Raw genomic sequence first — 16,881 nt, 5'->3', positions numbered from 1 at the left:
GTTCAGGGGAAGCTTAGGAAAGAACCGGGTACTTTGGGGTCTATACTTAGCAGGGTCAGATTCAAAGCCAGCTGATTCTGGGAGGGAGCCTGAAAGAAAGGCCCCATGAGGAACAGAGCTGGGCAGATGGATCCCTTTGATGGCATTGAAAGGGGTTTACCTTAAGAGTCTAGTAATATGGAGTGGGGCAAACTCAGGATCTTTCTCCAATTTTCTACTTTTAAAATTCAGCAACTGTCTCTGAGTTAGAATGTTCAAATTCCCTGATCAGCTACTTAGGCCATGTTGAAATGCAAGCCACAACCCTTCATTTTTCCTAAGTTGACTACCTGGTGCCTTGTGGCATGGACCATCAGAACGATGTTTTCAATTATTTAAAATAATTCAGGCAATGCAAAAATGTTTGCTTTGTGCCAGACCCAACACGCTTGGCTTCCTCCTTGTAGCACAGAAGACTCACCTCTTTGTGTTATTAAGAAGGGAAAAATCAATCCCAGGAGGAGCCCTACAAGAATGGAATAAAACAACTGGAGGAATTAAAAAAAAAAAAATTCTGTCGTATTGTTCCAACTTTGGGGAGGGTGGAATTCTCAGAAATAACTATCTGTCTGGACTATAGAGGAGTTTTAAATTTTTTTTTGGAGACTTATCATTGCTTCTTTGATTTCACAACACTCTCTTCTCTTATTACCACCTTGTTTTTATAATAATTTGGTGAATTAAAAGAGTTTATTTTGGGAAATCAGGGAAGAATTTCGTGATGCTTCTGGGAGTGAAATAGAAATCCTTGTGGCCGATAGAACCAGGAATGAGAATTGCTACTCTTCAAATAGAAATATCGGAGAGTGGTCTCTAAGGGTTCTGTCTTCAACCTTGGACCTTTGTTAGGTAATACTTTGGTTTCTAGCACACATAAACAATTTGTTTCTAGTCTTTTTTCTTTCTTTTTTGATATCTCACTTGCATAGGCAACATTCCTTCCATTTATTATATTGACTTAAGAATTGTTTTAAGCCACCAAAACAAATAGGTAGGCACGGATAACTGCTGCAATGTTTTATTTTTCTTGTTTGCTATTCAAATCATTCCCTGTCTCACTTTAAGGACACTCATTGTTTTCTTACCTATTTGACCCATCAGTCTGAATCACTTTTGCCTTGTTAGATCACGCATTCATTTATTCAGTTGACACATGGTTATGGAGCACCAATCACATTCTCAGAAATGGATGAGGCCGAGGATAAGGGCAAATGTGTCTCCTACTCTCCAGAAGCTTGAATTCCACTGGAATTCTCTTAAGAACTCCGGGGAGATGACATTCTCTTACTTCTCTGTCATCAAGGACTGATGGGGACACTTCTTGGCCTCTCCTTTTTTATCCCAGCTATTTTTCCAAGGACCGGAGGCAATGCCCTTGGCCCTTTCCTTTCTTCACCAGGAAAGAGGCTAGAGGCTTCCTTATAGGCTCTTGACCCTGACTCACAGTGGGAGGTCACAGAAGAAGAGTTCTCCTGGAATGCTTGGAAGCTGATGAAGCACCCTACATAAAGAAAAGAAATCATAGTTTCATACCTGGGGGAGATGGAAGTGTCTGACTACAGCCGAGTAGATAAATATGTCCTTGGGTGTTTTGCTGCAATCCTGAGGATTATTGACCAAATCTTCCATGAGAGCAGCTGTAAATCAAAGAACAGAAGGCCTTCGTGACACGAGGGAGATAACTCTGCATTACCAAATGGATTTGAAAACATCCAGGCTCAACTCTCAATGCAAGGGGCTCCAGCAAGTCAGCCTGGTGCCCCATGTTTGTGGGTCTGCTGGCTTCAGGGTCCTCCCCCTCAGGCGGCTCTCCTCTCCCAGCTGTGACAGAATGGATTCACTTGGCCAACTTGATGAAAGTCTTTCCAATTTCAGGTGTGGGGAGTTGAGTCGACTATAATGTTCAGCTTGTTGCACACTTTTATCATTATCAGTACATGGCCCTTTCGTCGATTTGGTGTTTGTTTTCTCCTTCTAGCCTCATTCTCTACTCCCTTTCCTCTTCGTCTGTACATATTTGTTCTCATAAATTATATTGTGCTTGGTCCGCATGGGTTTTCCTGAGCTTTTAATTATAGCCACATTCAAACATAGTGTAAGGTTGAGTGGACATGCCCACGCCTATACCTGATCCTGCAGAATGTCCTCCATTCTGGATTTGTCTGATAGTTTTCTCCAGGAGTTGCATTTGTTCCTTTATACTTTGTATTTCTTGTCAACTGGAAGTTGTATCTAGAGACTTGATCAGCTTCTGGCAAGCGAAGTTCATGGGTGATAAAACTTATAGATCATGCTTAATATCACATCCCATTCAAGAGGCTCATAATTTCAAAAATAGTCAGTTGTTTGACTGTAATGTTAAATTTGATCTCTTGGTTAAAATGATGCCTACCAGATCTTTGCGTCGTAAAAGTATAGTTTACCTTTTGCAAATTAACAAGAAATATGTGGGGATGATACTTCGGTGCCCTTGCACATCCTGGTCTCCAATAACTTCTCCCTTAATAATGTTAGCATCTGTCAGGGATTCTTGTTGGAATAAATGATCTTATTAGCAGCTGTAGAATTGTGATATTCTATAGCTATGATCCTTTCTATACTTATTAGCTGGAGCTGTTCTATAAAGCAGAGCTTTTCTTCCTTGACTGTGGATAAACTCATGTCTCCTGCTTCAAAAAAGGTAGAATAAGATATTCAAGTATTTCCCTGTAACAACCAGCTCTTGGAGTAACGGGTTAATGTAATAGTCACCTCCAAAGATGAAAAATGAGATTTTTTCCCCTATTTCTCTTTTTATTTTACTCCATAATTTCAATGTTCTATATATACCTATAACATATAAACCTATGGGCATTATTTACTCAAGAATTTATAACCAATTATAGTTTTTCTTTTCTTTCTTTTTTTTTTTTTTTACTGCTCAAATTTATATTTTCTGCCTGATTAAAAGACAGTATATCCTGGACACCACTCTATATCGCTACACAGAGGTCATCTTCATTCTTTTACATGGCTGCTTAGTACTCCATTCTATGGATGGACCGTAGTTGGCTCACTCTTTGTGGATCAAATTTGACATCTCATTTCTCTGCCCTAGGAGTCAGTATGATGAGAATCATTTGTTTCATTTGTTTTCTTTTCTAGTGGGTGACATTGAGCAATGAAGGTCACTTAACCTCTCTGTGCTTCAAGTTTCCCATCTATAAAATGAGGATAATAATGATACTGACCAATAGGGTTGTTGTGGAGATTTAATGAGTTGATATATGTACAGCTCCCAGAATAGTGCCTAATGTATGTTAAGTACTCAATAACTCTTAGCTATCATAATAATTATAATTGTCAATTATTATGACTATTGTAACCTTCAAATATGTATTCTTATCTGCTTGCTACTAGCCCTGGGCAGTGTGAAGATGAGCAGAAACTTTTAAGGGGGACAGTGTGGTTTACAGAAAAGAGCACCGGACTTGGAGCCCTGAGATGTGGATTCTAGTCCCTGATTTACTTCTAAGCACTTGGGTAATCCTGGAGGAGTCATGAAACTCTCCTGATGTTATCTGTATAAAGAGGTTGCTGGAGAGAGGAGCTTAATTCTCTCCCTGCTCTCTGGTCTGTGTATTTTACTGGATGACTTATTTCACATTGGCCAGAGGACAGGAAAATCTTCTGCTCTGAAAACTGGGACACCGTCATCTGTCATTGAAATTGACAAGCCCTTGGCTTTCTTCCATTCTGTGGTTTTGTGATGCATCAGAGTTAGAATAAAGGTTGTTCAAGAGCTTTCCTCCTGGGAGGAAAGGCAAGAGGGGAAAGAGAGGGGAAAAGGGGAGGAGAAGGAGGTAAAGCAGAGGAAGAAGGAGGAGGAGAAGAAAGGAAGGAAAGGAGGAGAAAGAGGAGAAATTTCAGCTTCTTCTCAATTTCTTGGCTGTAGAAGAAATTTTTTATTTCGGCAAATGGGCGCCATGCCTCTCTGTACACAATATGGACATCTCCGAGCACAGTTACTGTTAAAAAATGAACAAACTAACAAACCAAAAACCCCCAGTAAAGTCCTGAGCTGCGTATCTCTAAAAAGGAACTTTTTGGAAAATTAACACTAGAGATTTCCTTAACATGCCTCCCCCCACCCATGAACATTCTAATCTGCTGGCTGTTCAGTTCCAGCAGTAATAGCGAGGTTTGGGTTAAACTTTTGAACTGCAAGGAGTGTCTCAAGGCAGTCATTTTTGTGGTGTGCAGAGCAGTGTGTGATCTCGACCTCTGAAAGCCCGGGCGCAGAATTAATGAGAGGTTCCATGGGCCCCTAAAAGAACGTCTTACCAAGAATGTATTACTCTTGTTTTTGTATGTTCTCTTGAAACCCTTCAAATTGGTGGTCAGATTGAAAACTTCAAAATTTCCTTTAAAAACCTCTGCCTCGGGCATGTGCCCTTCTCTATATGTGTGTTACATGTCAAAGAAAATGTTAGAAGGAAAGAAAGAAAGAAAGAAAAAGAAAGAAAAAAGAAAGAAAGAAAGAAAGAAAGAAAGAAAGAAAGAAAGAAAGAAAGAAAGAAAGAAAGAAAGAAAGGCAAAAACTTGGCTTCAGTCTTACTTTCTTTAGGATAAACCTAACATACCCATCATTCTTTACCATCAGGATTTCCCCACTCAGTCCTTACGAAGACTTTACTTGGACTCTGGAATTGACAAACTGTAGTGTAGTGCCGAGAGCTCTCAGTTCAAGGTCAGCATTCCTGTCTCCAGAACTTCATCTGGGTTTTTTCACCCAGGAGTTGCCCATGGTCGGGCAAGACCCTGGACCTTGTTAGGGCTCCATTCTCTCAGCTACGAGACAGGTGTAATGTGGACTGCCATGAAGCATGCTGTTATGAAGATCGGATATGATAAGGGATATAAAAATTGCTTCATATATAAAGTATATATATATATATAAAGTATATATATACATAAAGTATATATATACTTCATATATTAAAATATAAATATAAAAATGCTTAACAATAGGAAGCAGCAAAAAAGAATTACAATTAAGGTTTATATCTTCCTATTATTTTTTTCTGGTCTGTCATGTTATCATCTGACTTCCTGGGGTCTGCCCTGGGCTGCCCACACTTCTTTTCCACCCAGCAGGGAGAAGGAGCTTCTCAATGCACCGTGTCTCTCCTAGTTTCCAGTGGTCCCATTTCTCTCGCAGCCCTCTGGGCTCCTCACTGCCTCTCTGACTTCAATTTCTTTCTTTTTCTTTTCTTTTCTTTTTTTTAAAGATTTTATTTATTTATTTGACAGACAGAGATCACAAGTAGGCAAAGAGGCAGGCAGAGAGAGAGGAGGAAGCAGGCTCCCCACTGAGCAGAGAGCCTGATGTGGGGCTCAATCCCAGGACCCTGGGATCATGACCGGAGCTAAAGGTAGAGGCCTTAACCCACTGAGCCACCCAGGCACCCCTGACTTCAATTTCTACTCTTGCCTCTCTGGTTTGTTGTCTCCCAACCCACTGGGTTTTCTGGATGTTTCTCCAAACCTCCAATTCCATCCTGCCTCTGAAACTTTGCAATTTATTCCCCTGGAAATGCTTTTCTCCCAGACATCCAAATGGCACACTTTTTCACTTCCTTCAAGTCTTTGCTTTTCAGTGAGGTCTTTTTTGGCCATTGTGCTATAGTTGCAACCCCAGCTCTCCCTAACCCTCCTTCCTGCTTTATATTTTGACATCGCTTATAAGCCTCTAATACACTAAGTCAGTGACTTCTTTATCTTGATTATGATTTGTCTTTCCCTACAAGACCTAAGCTCCACAAGAGAAATAATTTGTGTCTGTTTTATTAACTGATGGATCCCTAACACCCAGAGCACAGCCTGACACATAGTAGGCCTTCAGTGACTATTTGTCTAATAAATGAATGAAGACAGTCTCAGGCTCACAATTGGACAAAAGATGGAACTGGCTTTTTGGATACTTTTCCAGATATCACTAGTGAAAATGAGCCCTATTGAACATTCTGTGTAGATTCTGTATCTTTCCCCAGGATCTTTACCACCTGGAAGATAATTGTATAATCTCTGCATGCTTTAAAATCGAGGAATGCTGTTTCTGTTCCAAAGACCTGTGGAGAGGCAGTAAATGCAGTGGAGGTGTTCTTTGGAGAAATAGAACTTGAACCATACAAGGCAAATTTGACCCAATGCACTGATCTACTGTATGTTACTATTTCCCCATCCAGGTTTGTAGTATTTCCTTCAGCAGCATGTAATTTGGTCTTGCAGCTTCTTAAAAGATAGAATGATGAGCCCACAGCATTTCCCAAACTATGTGCCAGGGCACACGAGCTCTAAGAAATGCTTACTGTGCTCAAAAAGAATTAAGGGCCCCATAGTTCTGATTCACTATACATATTTGCATCTTTAAGGTTCTGGGGAGTCACATTGCTTAATATAAAAAAAGGGTGGGAGGCCTGCTTAATAGTTATTAATTTATTGGACTAGGGAAACTTTTTTTCACTCTACAGCTATTAATACCTTACCCCTCTCTCCCAGAGAATATAAATGAGTACTAACATTTATGGAGTTTTATTTAATATCTTGTTAAAAGGCCAGGCACTAAAATAACATGTATGCACCAAGTCCAGGACATCATGTCAGATTATTTTTAAAATCTAGGCAGTTTTGAATTCTGCTCCAGTACATTCATTCATTTGAAGTAATAGAGTGATTTTGAAAGACACTACCTATTTTGTGGCCATGATCCAGACCTTTCCAACTTTCATTTCCCATAGATCTCACTACATCCTTTTGTTTTTGTTTTTTTAAGATTTTATTTATTTATTCGACAGACAGAGATCACAAGGAGACAGAGAAGCAGGCAGAGAGAGAGGAAGTAGGCTCCCTGCCGAGCAGAGAGCCCGATGCGGGGCTCGATGCCAGGACCCTGAGATCATGACCCAAGCGGAAGACAGAGGCTTTAACCCACTGAGCCACCCATGCGCCCTCACTGCATCTTGTATATGTTTTATTTTGCTGCTAAGTCCTGTTTAGTACTCCGCAAACTTCCCTAGGGAAGGAAATCTGTGAGTGGGGTATCCATTATGTTAATAATATATTCTCTGTGGGACTGCAGTTCTCTTTTGATTTCTTATCAATGAAGAACTTATGAAGCCCTGCTCCTTACTTTATGCCAGGAATCCTGTTAGACACAGTGAAGCTTCCAGGGGAACAAGACAGGACAAAATCGTGGAGTTTGCATTCTGGTGTAGCTAGGCAAAGACAACAAGTAAACGAACCAATAATCAAATGTTGAGCCAAGGGTTTTAAAGGAAGAGAGGAGGAACTGAGGCACAGTAAGGTATGTGTGAGGGTGTTTCCTATTCAAGATGAGGCAACCAGGAGAGAAGGATGCTCTGAGGTAAGGACATTTGAGTTGAGGTGTAAAGATCAGAAGGAGGTGGCCATGACAAGATGGGAAGAAGAACATTTGTTTTAGGCAGAGGGACTGGCATGACTAATGGCTCAGCCACAGGAAGCAATTTGCTAAGAATTAAAAGAAGATCACAGGTTGGACCATTGTTCATGAGAGTCATGAGATGGGGAGAAGGGTGGCATTCAATGGGTACGCATAAATCACTCAGGGCTTTTGAGGTCATGGATTGGACTTTGAGAAAGCAATATGCTCAAATTTATGTTTCAAGGAAACGTCCTCAAAGCAGAATATATCTCAATGTACTAAAGTTTTTGTTAAGTGAACAATGGACATTTTAGAGTGCCTTTAACTACCTCAAAAGGCAGATTAGATATTTCTCCTTCTCTCTATTCCAAACATACAGTATCTTCCAATCCTATGTGAACCACTGGGTCTTGGTGAGATGTTGTTATTCTACATCGTGTTTTATACATGAGTTTTCATAGCGAGGCTCTCTCCGCCATTCTGCTTTGGAGAACACCAGTTGCCTGAGGCATATGTGAGGATTCTGAGGTCAAAGTCTCCCTTCAATAGTCTTGGAGCTTGCTTTGGGGGCCTACCCCCACATCATGACCTTTCCTTCTTCCAAGCCCTCAAGTATTCCTCTGATCTCCGACCCACCTGTTCTTGAGCCTAGTTCATGCAGAAATCCATGTTAAAGTGTTCATAGGTAATGATCATGTCAAATGAAGTACGTTGAAGTGTGATCCTGACCAGAAGCATTTTCATTTTGAAGATAATTCTTTAGGGCAGCCTTGGCACCTAGGGTGTAGAGAGAAGAACCATAGGGTGAGTAGGTGGGGCAAGAGGAACTCCTGCTCTGGGTGCTCTTAGAGGGTTCCCCATATTAGAAGCACCCACACAAAATACATTTTTTAAGTCATACATTGGTGTCTGTCCCTTGGGATTCTGTGCCTAGTATTGGCACAGTGTGATCCATACCTCTAAACACCCATTCTTGTGACTGACACCATTCAGGCCCCAGGGAAATGCTTTTCCACATCTCTCACCCTGTGCTCCTGCAATACCGACGGCTAGGTCTAATGATGTGTGGGTTATTTTACTATTGAAGTCAGAGATAGATGCTACTTTGGTATATAGGAAGGATTTGAGCAATGAAAGAACTGAAGTATGACAAAGTCAATTTTTCAAATCTCTCCTCTCAGAAACCATGAATTTAAGAGATGGGTTGTTTTCCAATAGTGCTCAACATCCATTTTCTTGTGACTTCAGGCTTCAGTGGGTGGTTCTGGAGGTACCCATGAATTAGCACGATACTTTTAACACTTGCAAATGGCAGTTCAGCAAATAATTCATGTAACTCTTAAAGTCATATTTATGTCAGAACAGATATAACATGCATGAAGTATGGTGGTGATCCTTTTTGTTGACTACTAGATGAACCCTGAACTCTGGAAAAGCAAAGCTTTATTTTTATAAAAAATGTTTAATAAAATGTATTTAAATTCTCACAAATGAAATTTAGGTTTCAGCTTTCCTTGAATAATTTGAATTTCACATGTTGATATTTCAGTTGTAATTTATATTTTGCCTTTTAATTTTAATTGACAATTCTGAGTACTTTGGAAGAAAACTGACTTCTTTCGAAAACTTATAAAATAGTTTTTACTTTTCTTTTTCTTTTAAAGATTTTATTTATTTATTTGAGAGAGACAAAAAGAGCATGAGTGGGGGAGGGGCAGAGAGGGAGAAGCAGACTCCCTGCTGAGCAGAGAGCTCCATGTGGGGCTCCATCCCAGGACCCTGGGATCATGACCTGAGCCAAAGACAGATGCTTAACCAACTAAGCCACCTAGGTGCTCCAAAGTAATTTTTACTTTTCCAAGTATTTTGAATTTACTATAAATTGCTGAATTTGATGAAAACCTATTTAAGTTTTCTAAACTTGGAATTTTAATTTCAAAAATTTTTAATCTTTTAGATTATTGAGAATGAGTATAAATTGCAATTGTGATGGAAATTAAAAATATAAAACTCCACAAAGTGGAGTTCAGAGAAGAGAAAAGGCTATAAAGGAAAAGTTAGTAAATCTTCAAAGAAGCCACCTGCTTAAATTTTTAGAAACTGTTAAAAAGTAAAGTGAGCAGGCTTCCATCAGGTATGACCCACACGAAATTTGCAAATAGGGCATTACAACTTAAGTCAGGTTTTTGAGGTATAATTTACATGTAGGAACAGTCACCCTTTTTAGGTGTTCAGTTTTATGTGCTTTGAAAAAATGTATATACTATTATGTAACTCTGACCCCAATCAAGGGGTCAATGTTTTCCATCAACCCAGAAAGATCCCTCATGTCCTTTTCTAGTCACTCCCCTCACCTACCTCTCCCAGTTCTCAGCTCCTGGCAACCTTTGATCTGATGTCTGTCCCTGTAATTTTTAATCTTTTTCAGAAAGTCATGTAAATGAATTCATACAGTATCTAATCTTTTGTATCTGGCTTCTTAGCATAATCCTTTGACAGCCATTCATGTTGTTCCAAGTATTGATAGATCGTTCTCTTTTATGGCTGAGTATTATTCCATTAGATGGTGGAACTACAATTTGTTTAGCCATTCACCAGTTGATGGGCATCTGGGTTCTTTCTAGTTTGGGAGGATTACAAATAAAGCAGCTATAAGCCTACTATACATATTTTGTGTGGCTATAGTTGGCTAACTAGTTGAGTTACAACTTGAACCCAGGTTGTCTGATTCCACAGCTTGTGTGTTCAATTTCTAAGTTATATTAAGTGAATACAAAATATGTAATTAACCCCTAGTTGACTGAGAATATCTTATACCCAGACTGTCTTTTGGAAAAGGTGACTTGCCAGCATGATGGGCATTAGAAGATAACCCAAATTTATTTGAAGGTAAATTACTCATTTCTCTTGGGTAAATACCTAGGAGTGGCTTGCTGGGTCAAATGTAAGTGTATGTTTAATTGTGTGAGAAACTGCCAAGGTATTTTTCAAAGTGGCTGTCTATTTTGCCTCCCACCAGCAGTGTGTGAGAGTTCTCCTTACTGTGCACTTTGTATTACTAGGTGGTTTGTTAGTTTCTTTCTTTTTAACTTAGCCATTTTTAATAGGAGGACCATTCTCTAATTACTGATCAAAACAGTTAAATTGAACAAAAAAATTCTCATCAACAACACAACTCGAATAGGTTAGATGAAATCTTGCCATTTGTTACTGCTGGTTAAAATGATAAGAATATGTGCCAGCTTCCATTTGTTCTCTTGCCCAGGGCCCACAAATGATAGTAGTGGTGAGGCTTTCCTCACTATATCCTTTCCTTCTGCTCCAAAGTTGACTCTTTGAGGTGCGTTGCTTTGGGATCTGAGACCCAGCTACCACCTCGCTCTACAGCACCCTCTAGTGGAGGTGGAGACTTCAGGATTCAACTTGTCCTCTCTGCCCGCACTGCCCCCTCTTGGTGAGGGCTGAAAGGAGAGTCAGCATGCCCCTCTGGGAGGCTGTGCATAAACTTGGACATAATATTTGTCATTTAGTCACATACAGTTTATCTACCAGTAATATTTTATGCAAACCAGACTTTGAAACAGGGAAGTATTTGGAAAAAAGAAATCTAATTCCTTATCATTGTGATACAAACAACTAAAACTGGTTAACTGGTTTTAGGTCATATTTTTGAGATGCGAAGTAGTGCAGATCTGTAGTTAAGTAATACGACAATTGAAAAAATATTAAAATTAAATTTTTGTACAAGGTTACAAGTATCTATGGAAATTTTCGTACTCACAAAGCAGGAACTGTAGCTTTAGTGGCAGTCAACATGCCACTCTAAGAGGGTGCCAGTCCCTGGTCTAGAAGACAGGACCTGTGTTTAGGTAGCTTTCTCTGTAAGAGACCTAGCATGGCTCCATGGGCCACCTGATGGAATGGCAAGTGATGCCATGAACAATCTTTGAGCAGCTGAGCCTTCATTCCCCAAACTGTCACCACGAGAAGCCTTGTGGGATGTAACAAACAGTAGCATACTCTATTTTTCCCATCACTGTGAGACCTTGTGTAGAGTTTCTCATTGGCCAAGAGTTCAGCATTAGGATCCTGAAATCCTGGAAGCAGGGCATTGGAGAAGGCTGGCCTGTGATGGACACTGATCGGCCTCTCCTAGTAGGGGAGGGTGAGGAGGTGAATCTGAAGCTATCTAATTTACCCTGACAGACTCTAAACTTTTAGTAGTTTGTAAAGAATGCCATGAGGGAAAAATGGACTTCCTCATTTTCAGATTCAGCAAAAAAAAAAAAAAAAAAAAAAAAAAAGACACTCAAAAGATCAAACTGTTGCCTCTTCCTGCCCACAAGAATGTGTCTCCACAGGAGCTGTGTTGTTTTGTCATCTACCAAATGCATGCTGGGGTAAAATATTTCCTGATTTGGCACTTGGGGAACCTTCAAATATTTAAGGGCACTCGTCCCTTCTCTCAGTTATTTCTTCCTTCAGGGATCAGAAAAACCTTGGGAAATGTCAAGCTTTCTTACCATATTTTCTTTACTGAATTCAAGACTCAACTTTTTTTTTTTTTTAGCTATCTAATACATTTGGGCTATCATCTAATGCCCATCATACAGGCAAGTCAACTTTTCCAAAAGGCGATCTGTGTGTAAGATATTCTGGGTCAACTAGGAGTTAATTACTTATTTTGTATTCACTTGATGTAACTTAGAAGCTGAACATGCAAGCTGTGGAATCAGACAACGTAGGTCCAAATTATAACTCAACTACTTAGCCAACTATTATACTCTCTTAAAATCTGAATATACTGCCAACCCATTTCCTTATTTATTTATCTTTGAAAGTGCTTGACTGCTTGTGTATCACTTCCCTGTATACAAGCAGTTAAGCATTTTCAAAGGCAAGTAAACTTATCCCACTGGTCTCGCAGTAAGTAAATAATTTTATTCTTGTAATAAAATGCTGTATAATCTTGGGCAAGGCACTTATCCTCAATGACACTCTTTCTTTAAACAAAAACTTTTTAATTGAGTTGTAGCAAACATGAAGTGTATCAATCTTCATTGCACAACTTGGTGAGTTGTTGTATATACTCACATAATCACATTAATTATTGTTGTATTTTGCTCTTGGAAAGATAAATATACATTTAAACTTCAGCTGCTGGTGGTTAAATATGCAAAGCATGAGAAGAGAGTGGTATTCCAAGTTTCATCTAGTTTTCATCTAGAATTCCAAGTTTCATCCATTTACTTGACTGTAAATGAAAGTGAATATGTGGGGGCACCTGGGTGGCTCAGTCATTAAGCATCTGCCTTTGGCTCAGGTCATAATCCCAGGGTCCTGGAATAGAGCCTTGTGTTGGGCTCCCTGCTTGGTGGGAAGCCTGCTTCTCCCTCTCCCACTCCCCCTGCTTGTGTTCCTTCTTTCTCTGTGTCTCTCTCTGTCAAATAAATAAATAAAATCTTAAAAAAAAAAGGGAAAGCAAATATTCAGATAATAGCAAAATTCCTATGAGAAATTTTGTTTGTATGATTGACATCGTTACGCTAATTCTATGTGATGTTAGCCTAGGTGATCTTGAGATTGAGTATATTATAAATTTTGATCGAAGAGTTCTCTCCATATTTGTCTGTGTTATACTGCTCGAATATGTGATCTACAGTCTTAAGTGCTACTACGAAGCCATTGCCATATCATATGACTCAACAGCTCATCTTACAATGGAAACAACATAAAGGACGGCTTTAAATCCACCTCTCTGACAGCTACATAATTAGTGGGACCTGGACAATGGTGAAGATCTGGATTTCACAGAATAATGTGAAATTATGCTCACTGACTTTGACTTTCTTTGGCCAGTAAGGAAGACTGAGAAATAAAAATTAGCTTAGGTGGTAAAAAAAATCTGCCCTGTTTTTCATCTGACTAGAATACAAAAACCAAGATAAAGCTAGTCGCAGAATTAATAGAAAATATTATTGCCTCCGAGGACATGCTTCAAAGTGTCACAATAACTCATTTCTTTGAGTGACCACTGCTTTCTTATTTACTGAGAAACTTTGCTGTTTGAACTGAGACTGGTTTAGAATAAAACATCTCACTCTTGTCCAGAGGATTTAAGTCACTGACATAGAGGAACAGTCTTAGTTTCCAGCCCAGGGGCAGAGCTTGAGATAAGAGGTGTCTGGACTCCGCATTTCCCATCCATCTTGACCTTGTAGTTTCCAAGGAAACCAGACCCTGCTTTCACTTGACAGCCCACGCTTGATGTTAACTTCTTTGAGTTTATCACCATGCCACTTCAGTTAAATTATACTTAATTCTATCTTTCCCCCAAACCCTAGAATAACCTATCTTTTCCTTTGTCTGGTGCCGTATTTCGTAATTCTCTGATGTGTGGTTTCTCTCTTTCCAGTGGATCAATAAGTTTGCTTCAGTTGGCCTATGGGTTTGTCCTGGAAATGCTTAAGCTGATTAGGCTAGGACAGCAGGTTTCATTATTCCTGTTTTTCTGGATAAGGGAACTGAAGCTCAAGAAGGTTAAATAAAATATAAATGAGGTCATGGATAATAAGTGGTCACAGAATTCAAACCAAGATCTGAAGTGCGAAGAGTGAAGCCCCATCCTTTCCCACTATACCAGGCGGACCCTCTACTTTTGCGTAACAACCCACCCACTGTGAAGCCCATAATCCGCTCATGCCACGTTTCTCTTCCTCCTCATAGCTAGTATCCAAGTTCTGACACACACCTCTGTTCCTCAAAGTATGACTTCAGTTTTATAGTGTTCCTTTCTGCCAAGAAGCTGAATGAGCCATCCAACAGTTAGTTCAAAGCTCCTTTCTTCCTCAGCCACACCAATCAGCACATATTTCTAACAACACACTCTGAATTTTCACACTTGCCTGCCTGTGCTTGTGCTGTTCCCTAATCTTGGAATTCCTTGTACATAACTCTCTGCCTGTACAAATCTTAAAAAAAAAAAAAAAAGAAAGAAAAATCACACCAAGGTTTTTACTGCAAACATCAGAAACCATGCTAGTTTACTTTAGCAGACAAGTACTTTACAAAGAATATTGGGTATTTTTTCACAGAAACTGTGAGCAGTTGAACCTTCATTGCCCAAACTCATTATGAGAAGACTTACAGGATGCAGCAAATGGTAGCATGCTCTGTTTCCCCATAATTGGTGAGACCTTGGGTAGAGCTTGGGTAATATTTCACAGAACCTTTGGAAGGATCAGCACACTGACTTGAAGGCTACTCTGCAGGATGGGTCCAGGGTAGGCAGCAAAGCTGCCAAGGACACTGGTAACACAGTTTCCATCTTCTCTGACATAAGGGAGTGCTAGACCCTTTCTTGCTGCTGTTTCATAAGCTGGGTGTCCCTCATAGGGACTAGTCATGTTGGTGTCTTATTTACATCCTGAACCTCCAATTACATGACTGAATTTTCTAACCTTTGTCTATGTATTATTACTTTCTAAAACATCAGCCATTCAGGAGGGTTGTGGCTCATTGTGGGCACACACTGAAGAATGATTCAATTACTTGGGGTCCTTCAGTGTTGAATGACCTGCTAAAGGCCTTGTGCAAAACACTTCATGAGAAATGCTGGGAACAGACAAAAGGATCTGTTGGACCCTACAGTGATCTCCTTCACCTTGTACCCCCAGCTTGAATCCATGCCTGAGTGGAGTAAATCCTTTTCCTGGCCCCCTTCCTTGTCCCATAAGATGGGCTCCCCCCACTCAGAAACAGCTTTAATATGAGTGGTCTTTTGCTTGTTTTATCCTTGTGATTTTGGTTTTGAAAATAGCCCCAGTGTCTTTGGCCAGGGGGTATAATTTCAATGGATTTGATGGATATGACAAATAAAAGGAATGATGATATTATGTAACAGCTGGCAGACTCTGAATGGTTTTGGCTGTGATTCTGGAAAAGAATGAGGGAGGGATATGGTTACACAAAAAGGTGAAGTTTGAATGGATCCATCCTAACTTTCTTTGGGATATCAATATTTCAGCAGGAGGCTAAAGCAGGATGGCACGGAGTCCCTCTCCCCTGGGCTCGCTGCCTTTCTCACAGGAGTGAAGATGTTCCCAGACTTCAGATACTCTTGCGTGCTTCTGGCAAGGCATCCACTCTTCTCTACCCTCCAACACCCATCTCAGTGGCATTATCTTCCTCTGTATAACTCAGTTACCATGAGACTTCCAAGACTGCCTCCTCATTCCCCATCTCCCAGATTCTCACTTCTGAAAGATCTGAATAGCTCCTTAACTGGCTCCATCTCTCATCCTTTTCCAGAACTCAAAATTCTTTCTCTGTGCCTCTGAAATTCAATGGATAGACAGAAAACTCTTCTTCTGTGCGTTCCTTTTACCTTCTAGTCCGAACTGGCTCTTCCCTAATGACACTGCTCCCACTGTAGCCCCCCGTGAAGGTAACTGGATTCTCTTCCACATCTCGTATCGGTGGGCCTACAACAAGACAGGTGTCCTCTTTGCTTATTATTGGTGCTTTCAAACCACCCTCTTCCATAAAAACAGGCAGCACTGAAATTCTTGATATTGGAATTTGTCATCTGCCACCTTCCTTTTGGTGACCATTTACTGTCTCCAGTGTCACTCCCTCTTCGTTCCTGGCTCACTGTCACTTTCTCTGACATCATGTCTACTATGTTCTTGGTGAATTCAGTACCCATGTTAGATAAATCTTCCAGTTCACGGGCCTTTTGGCTCCTTAATCTCCTCCCTTCCAAACATCTCCTACTCCATCCTACCTCAGCCATTCACTTGCATGGACATACCACATGACCCTGTTCTTACCAAGAGTCTTATCCCCTCCACTATCTTAATTTCAAGTATCCCATTATCTGGGCACCACTTCTTATTCTATTTTATTTGCTTCTACCTATGTCTTCCTTCTCCATCCCATTTCCTTGCCTCGTCTTCATAAGTAAACACTATCCCTAATTTTGTACTTTTAATTCCCCTGATATTTAAAATGGTTTTATCACATATGCATGTATTCCTAAACAGTATATTGTTTAGCTGTTTTTTTTTTTTTGAACTTTATAGAAATGATGTTATACTGCAAATAGTGATTTGGAGTTTGCACTTTTTATATGCTATTTATACACAAAATGTCTCCATGTTGTGTGCAATGGCTGTGGTTTGGTTTTATTGCTATAATATATTCTGTGGTGTGAATACAATAAAATTTATTCATTCATTCCTCCCAAGGCTATTTCCAGCTTCTTGATATTATTAATTCTGCTGCTATAAGTAGTTTGTACGTATCTTCTGTTGCATATTTGCTAAAGTTTTTCTAGGAGAAGAATCTATGGGTTCAACTTTAACATGATGCTATGTTTCTTTTTTCCTAAACTAATT

At 39.9% G+C, this 16,881-nt stretch overlaps 1 pseudogene; it reads right to left on the bottom strand.

Moving 5' to 3' along the window:
* LOC116864402 overlaps positions 1-16,190 on the bottom strand; it is a 54,515-nt pseudogene extending 38,325 nt beyond the window's left edge.
* Positions 16,191-16,881: the final 691 nt, after the last annotated feature.

The sequence above is a fragment of the Lontra canadensis genome, unplaced genomic scaffold (genome assembly GCF_010015895.1).
Source record: "Lontra canadensis isolate GAN:19392208 unplaced genomic scaffold, GSC_riverotter_1.0 scaffold5, whole genome shotgun sequence".
Lineage (NCBI taxonomy): Eukaryota > Metazoa > Chordata > Mammalia > Carnivora > Mustelidae > Lontra > Lontra canadensis.
The sequence above is the reverse complement of the archived record's forward strand: the minus strand, read 5'-3'. Positions and strand labels throughout refer to the sequence as shown.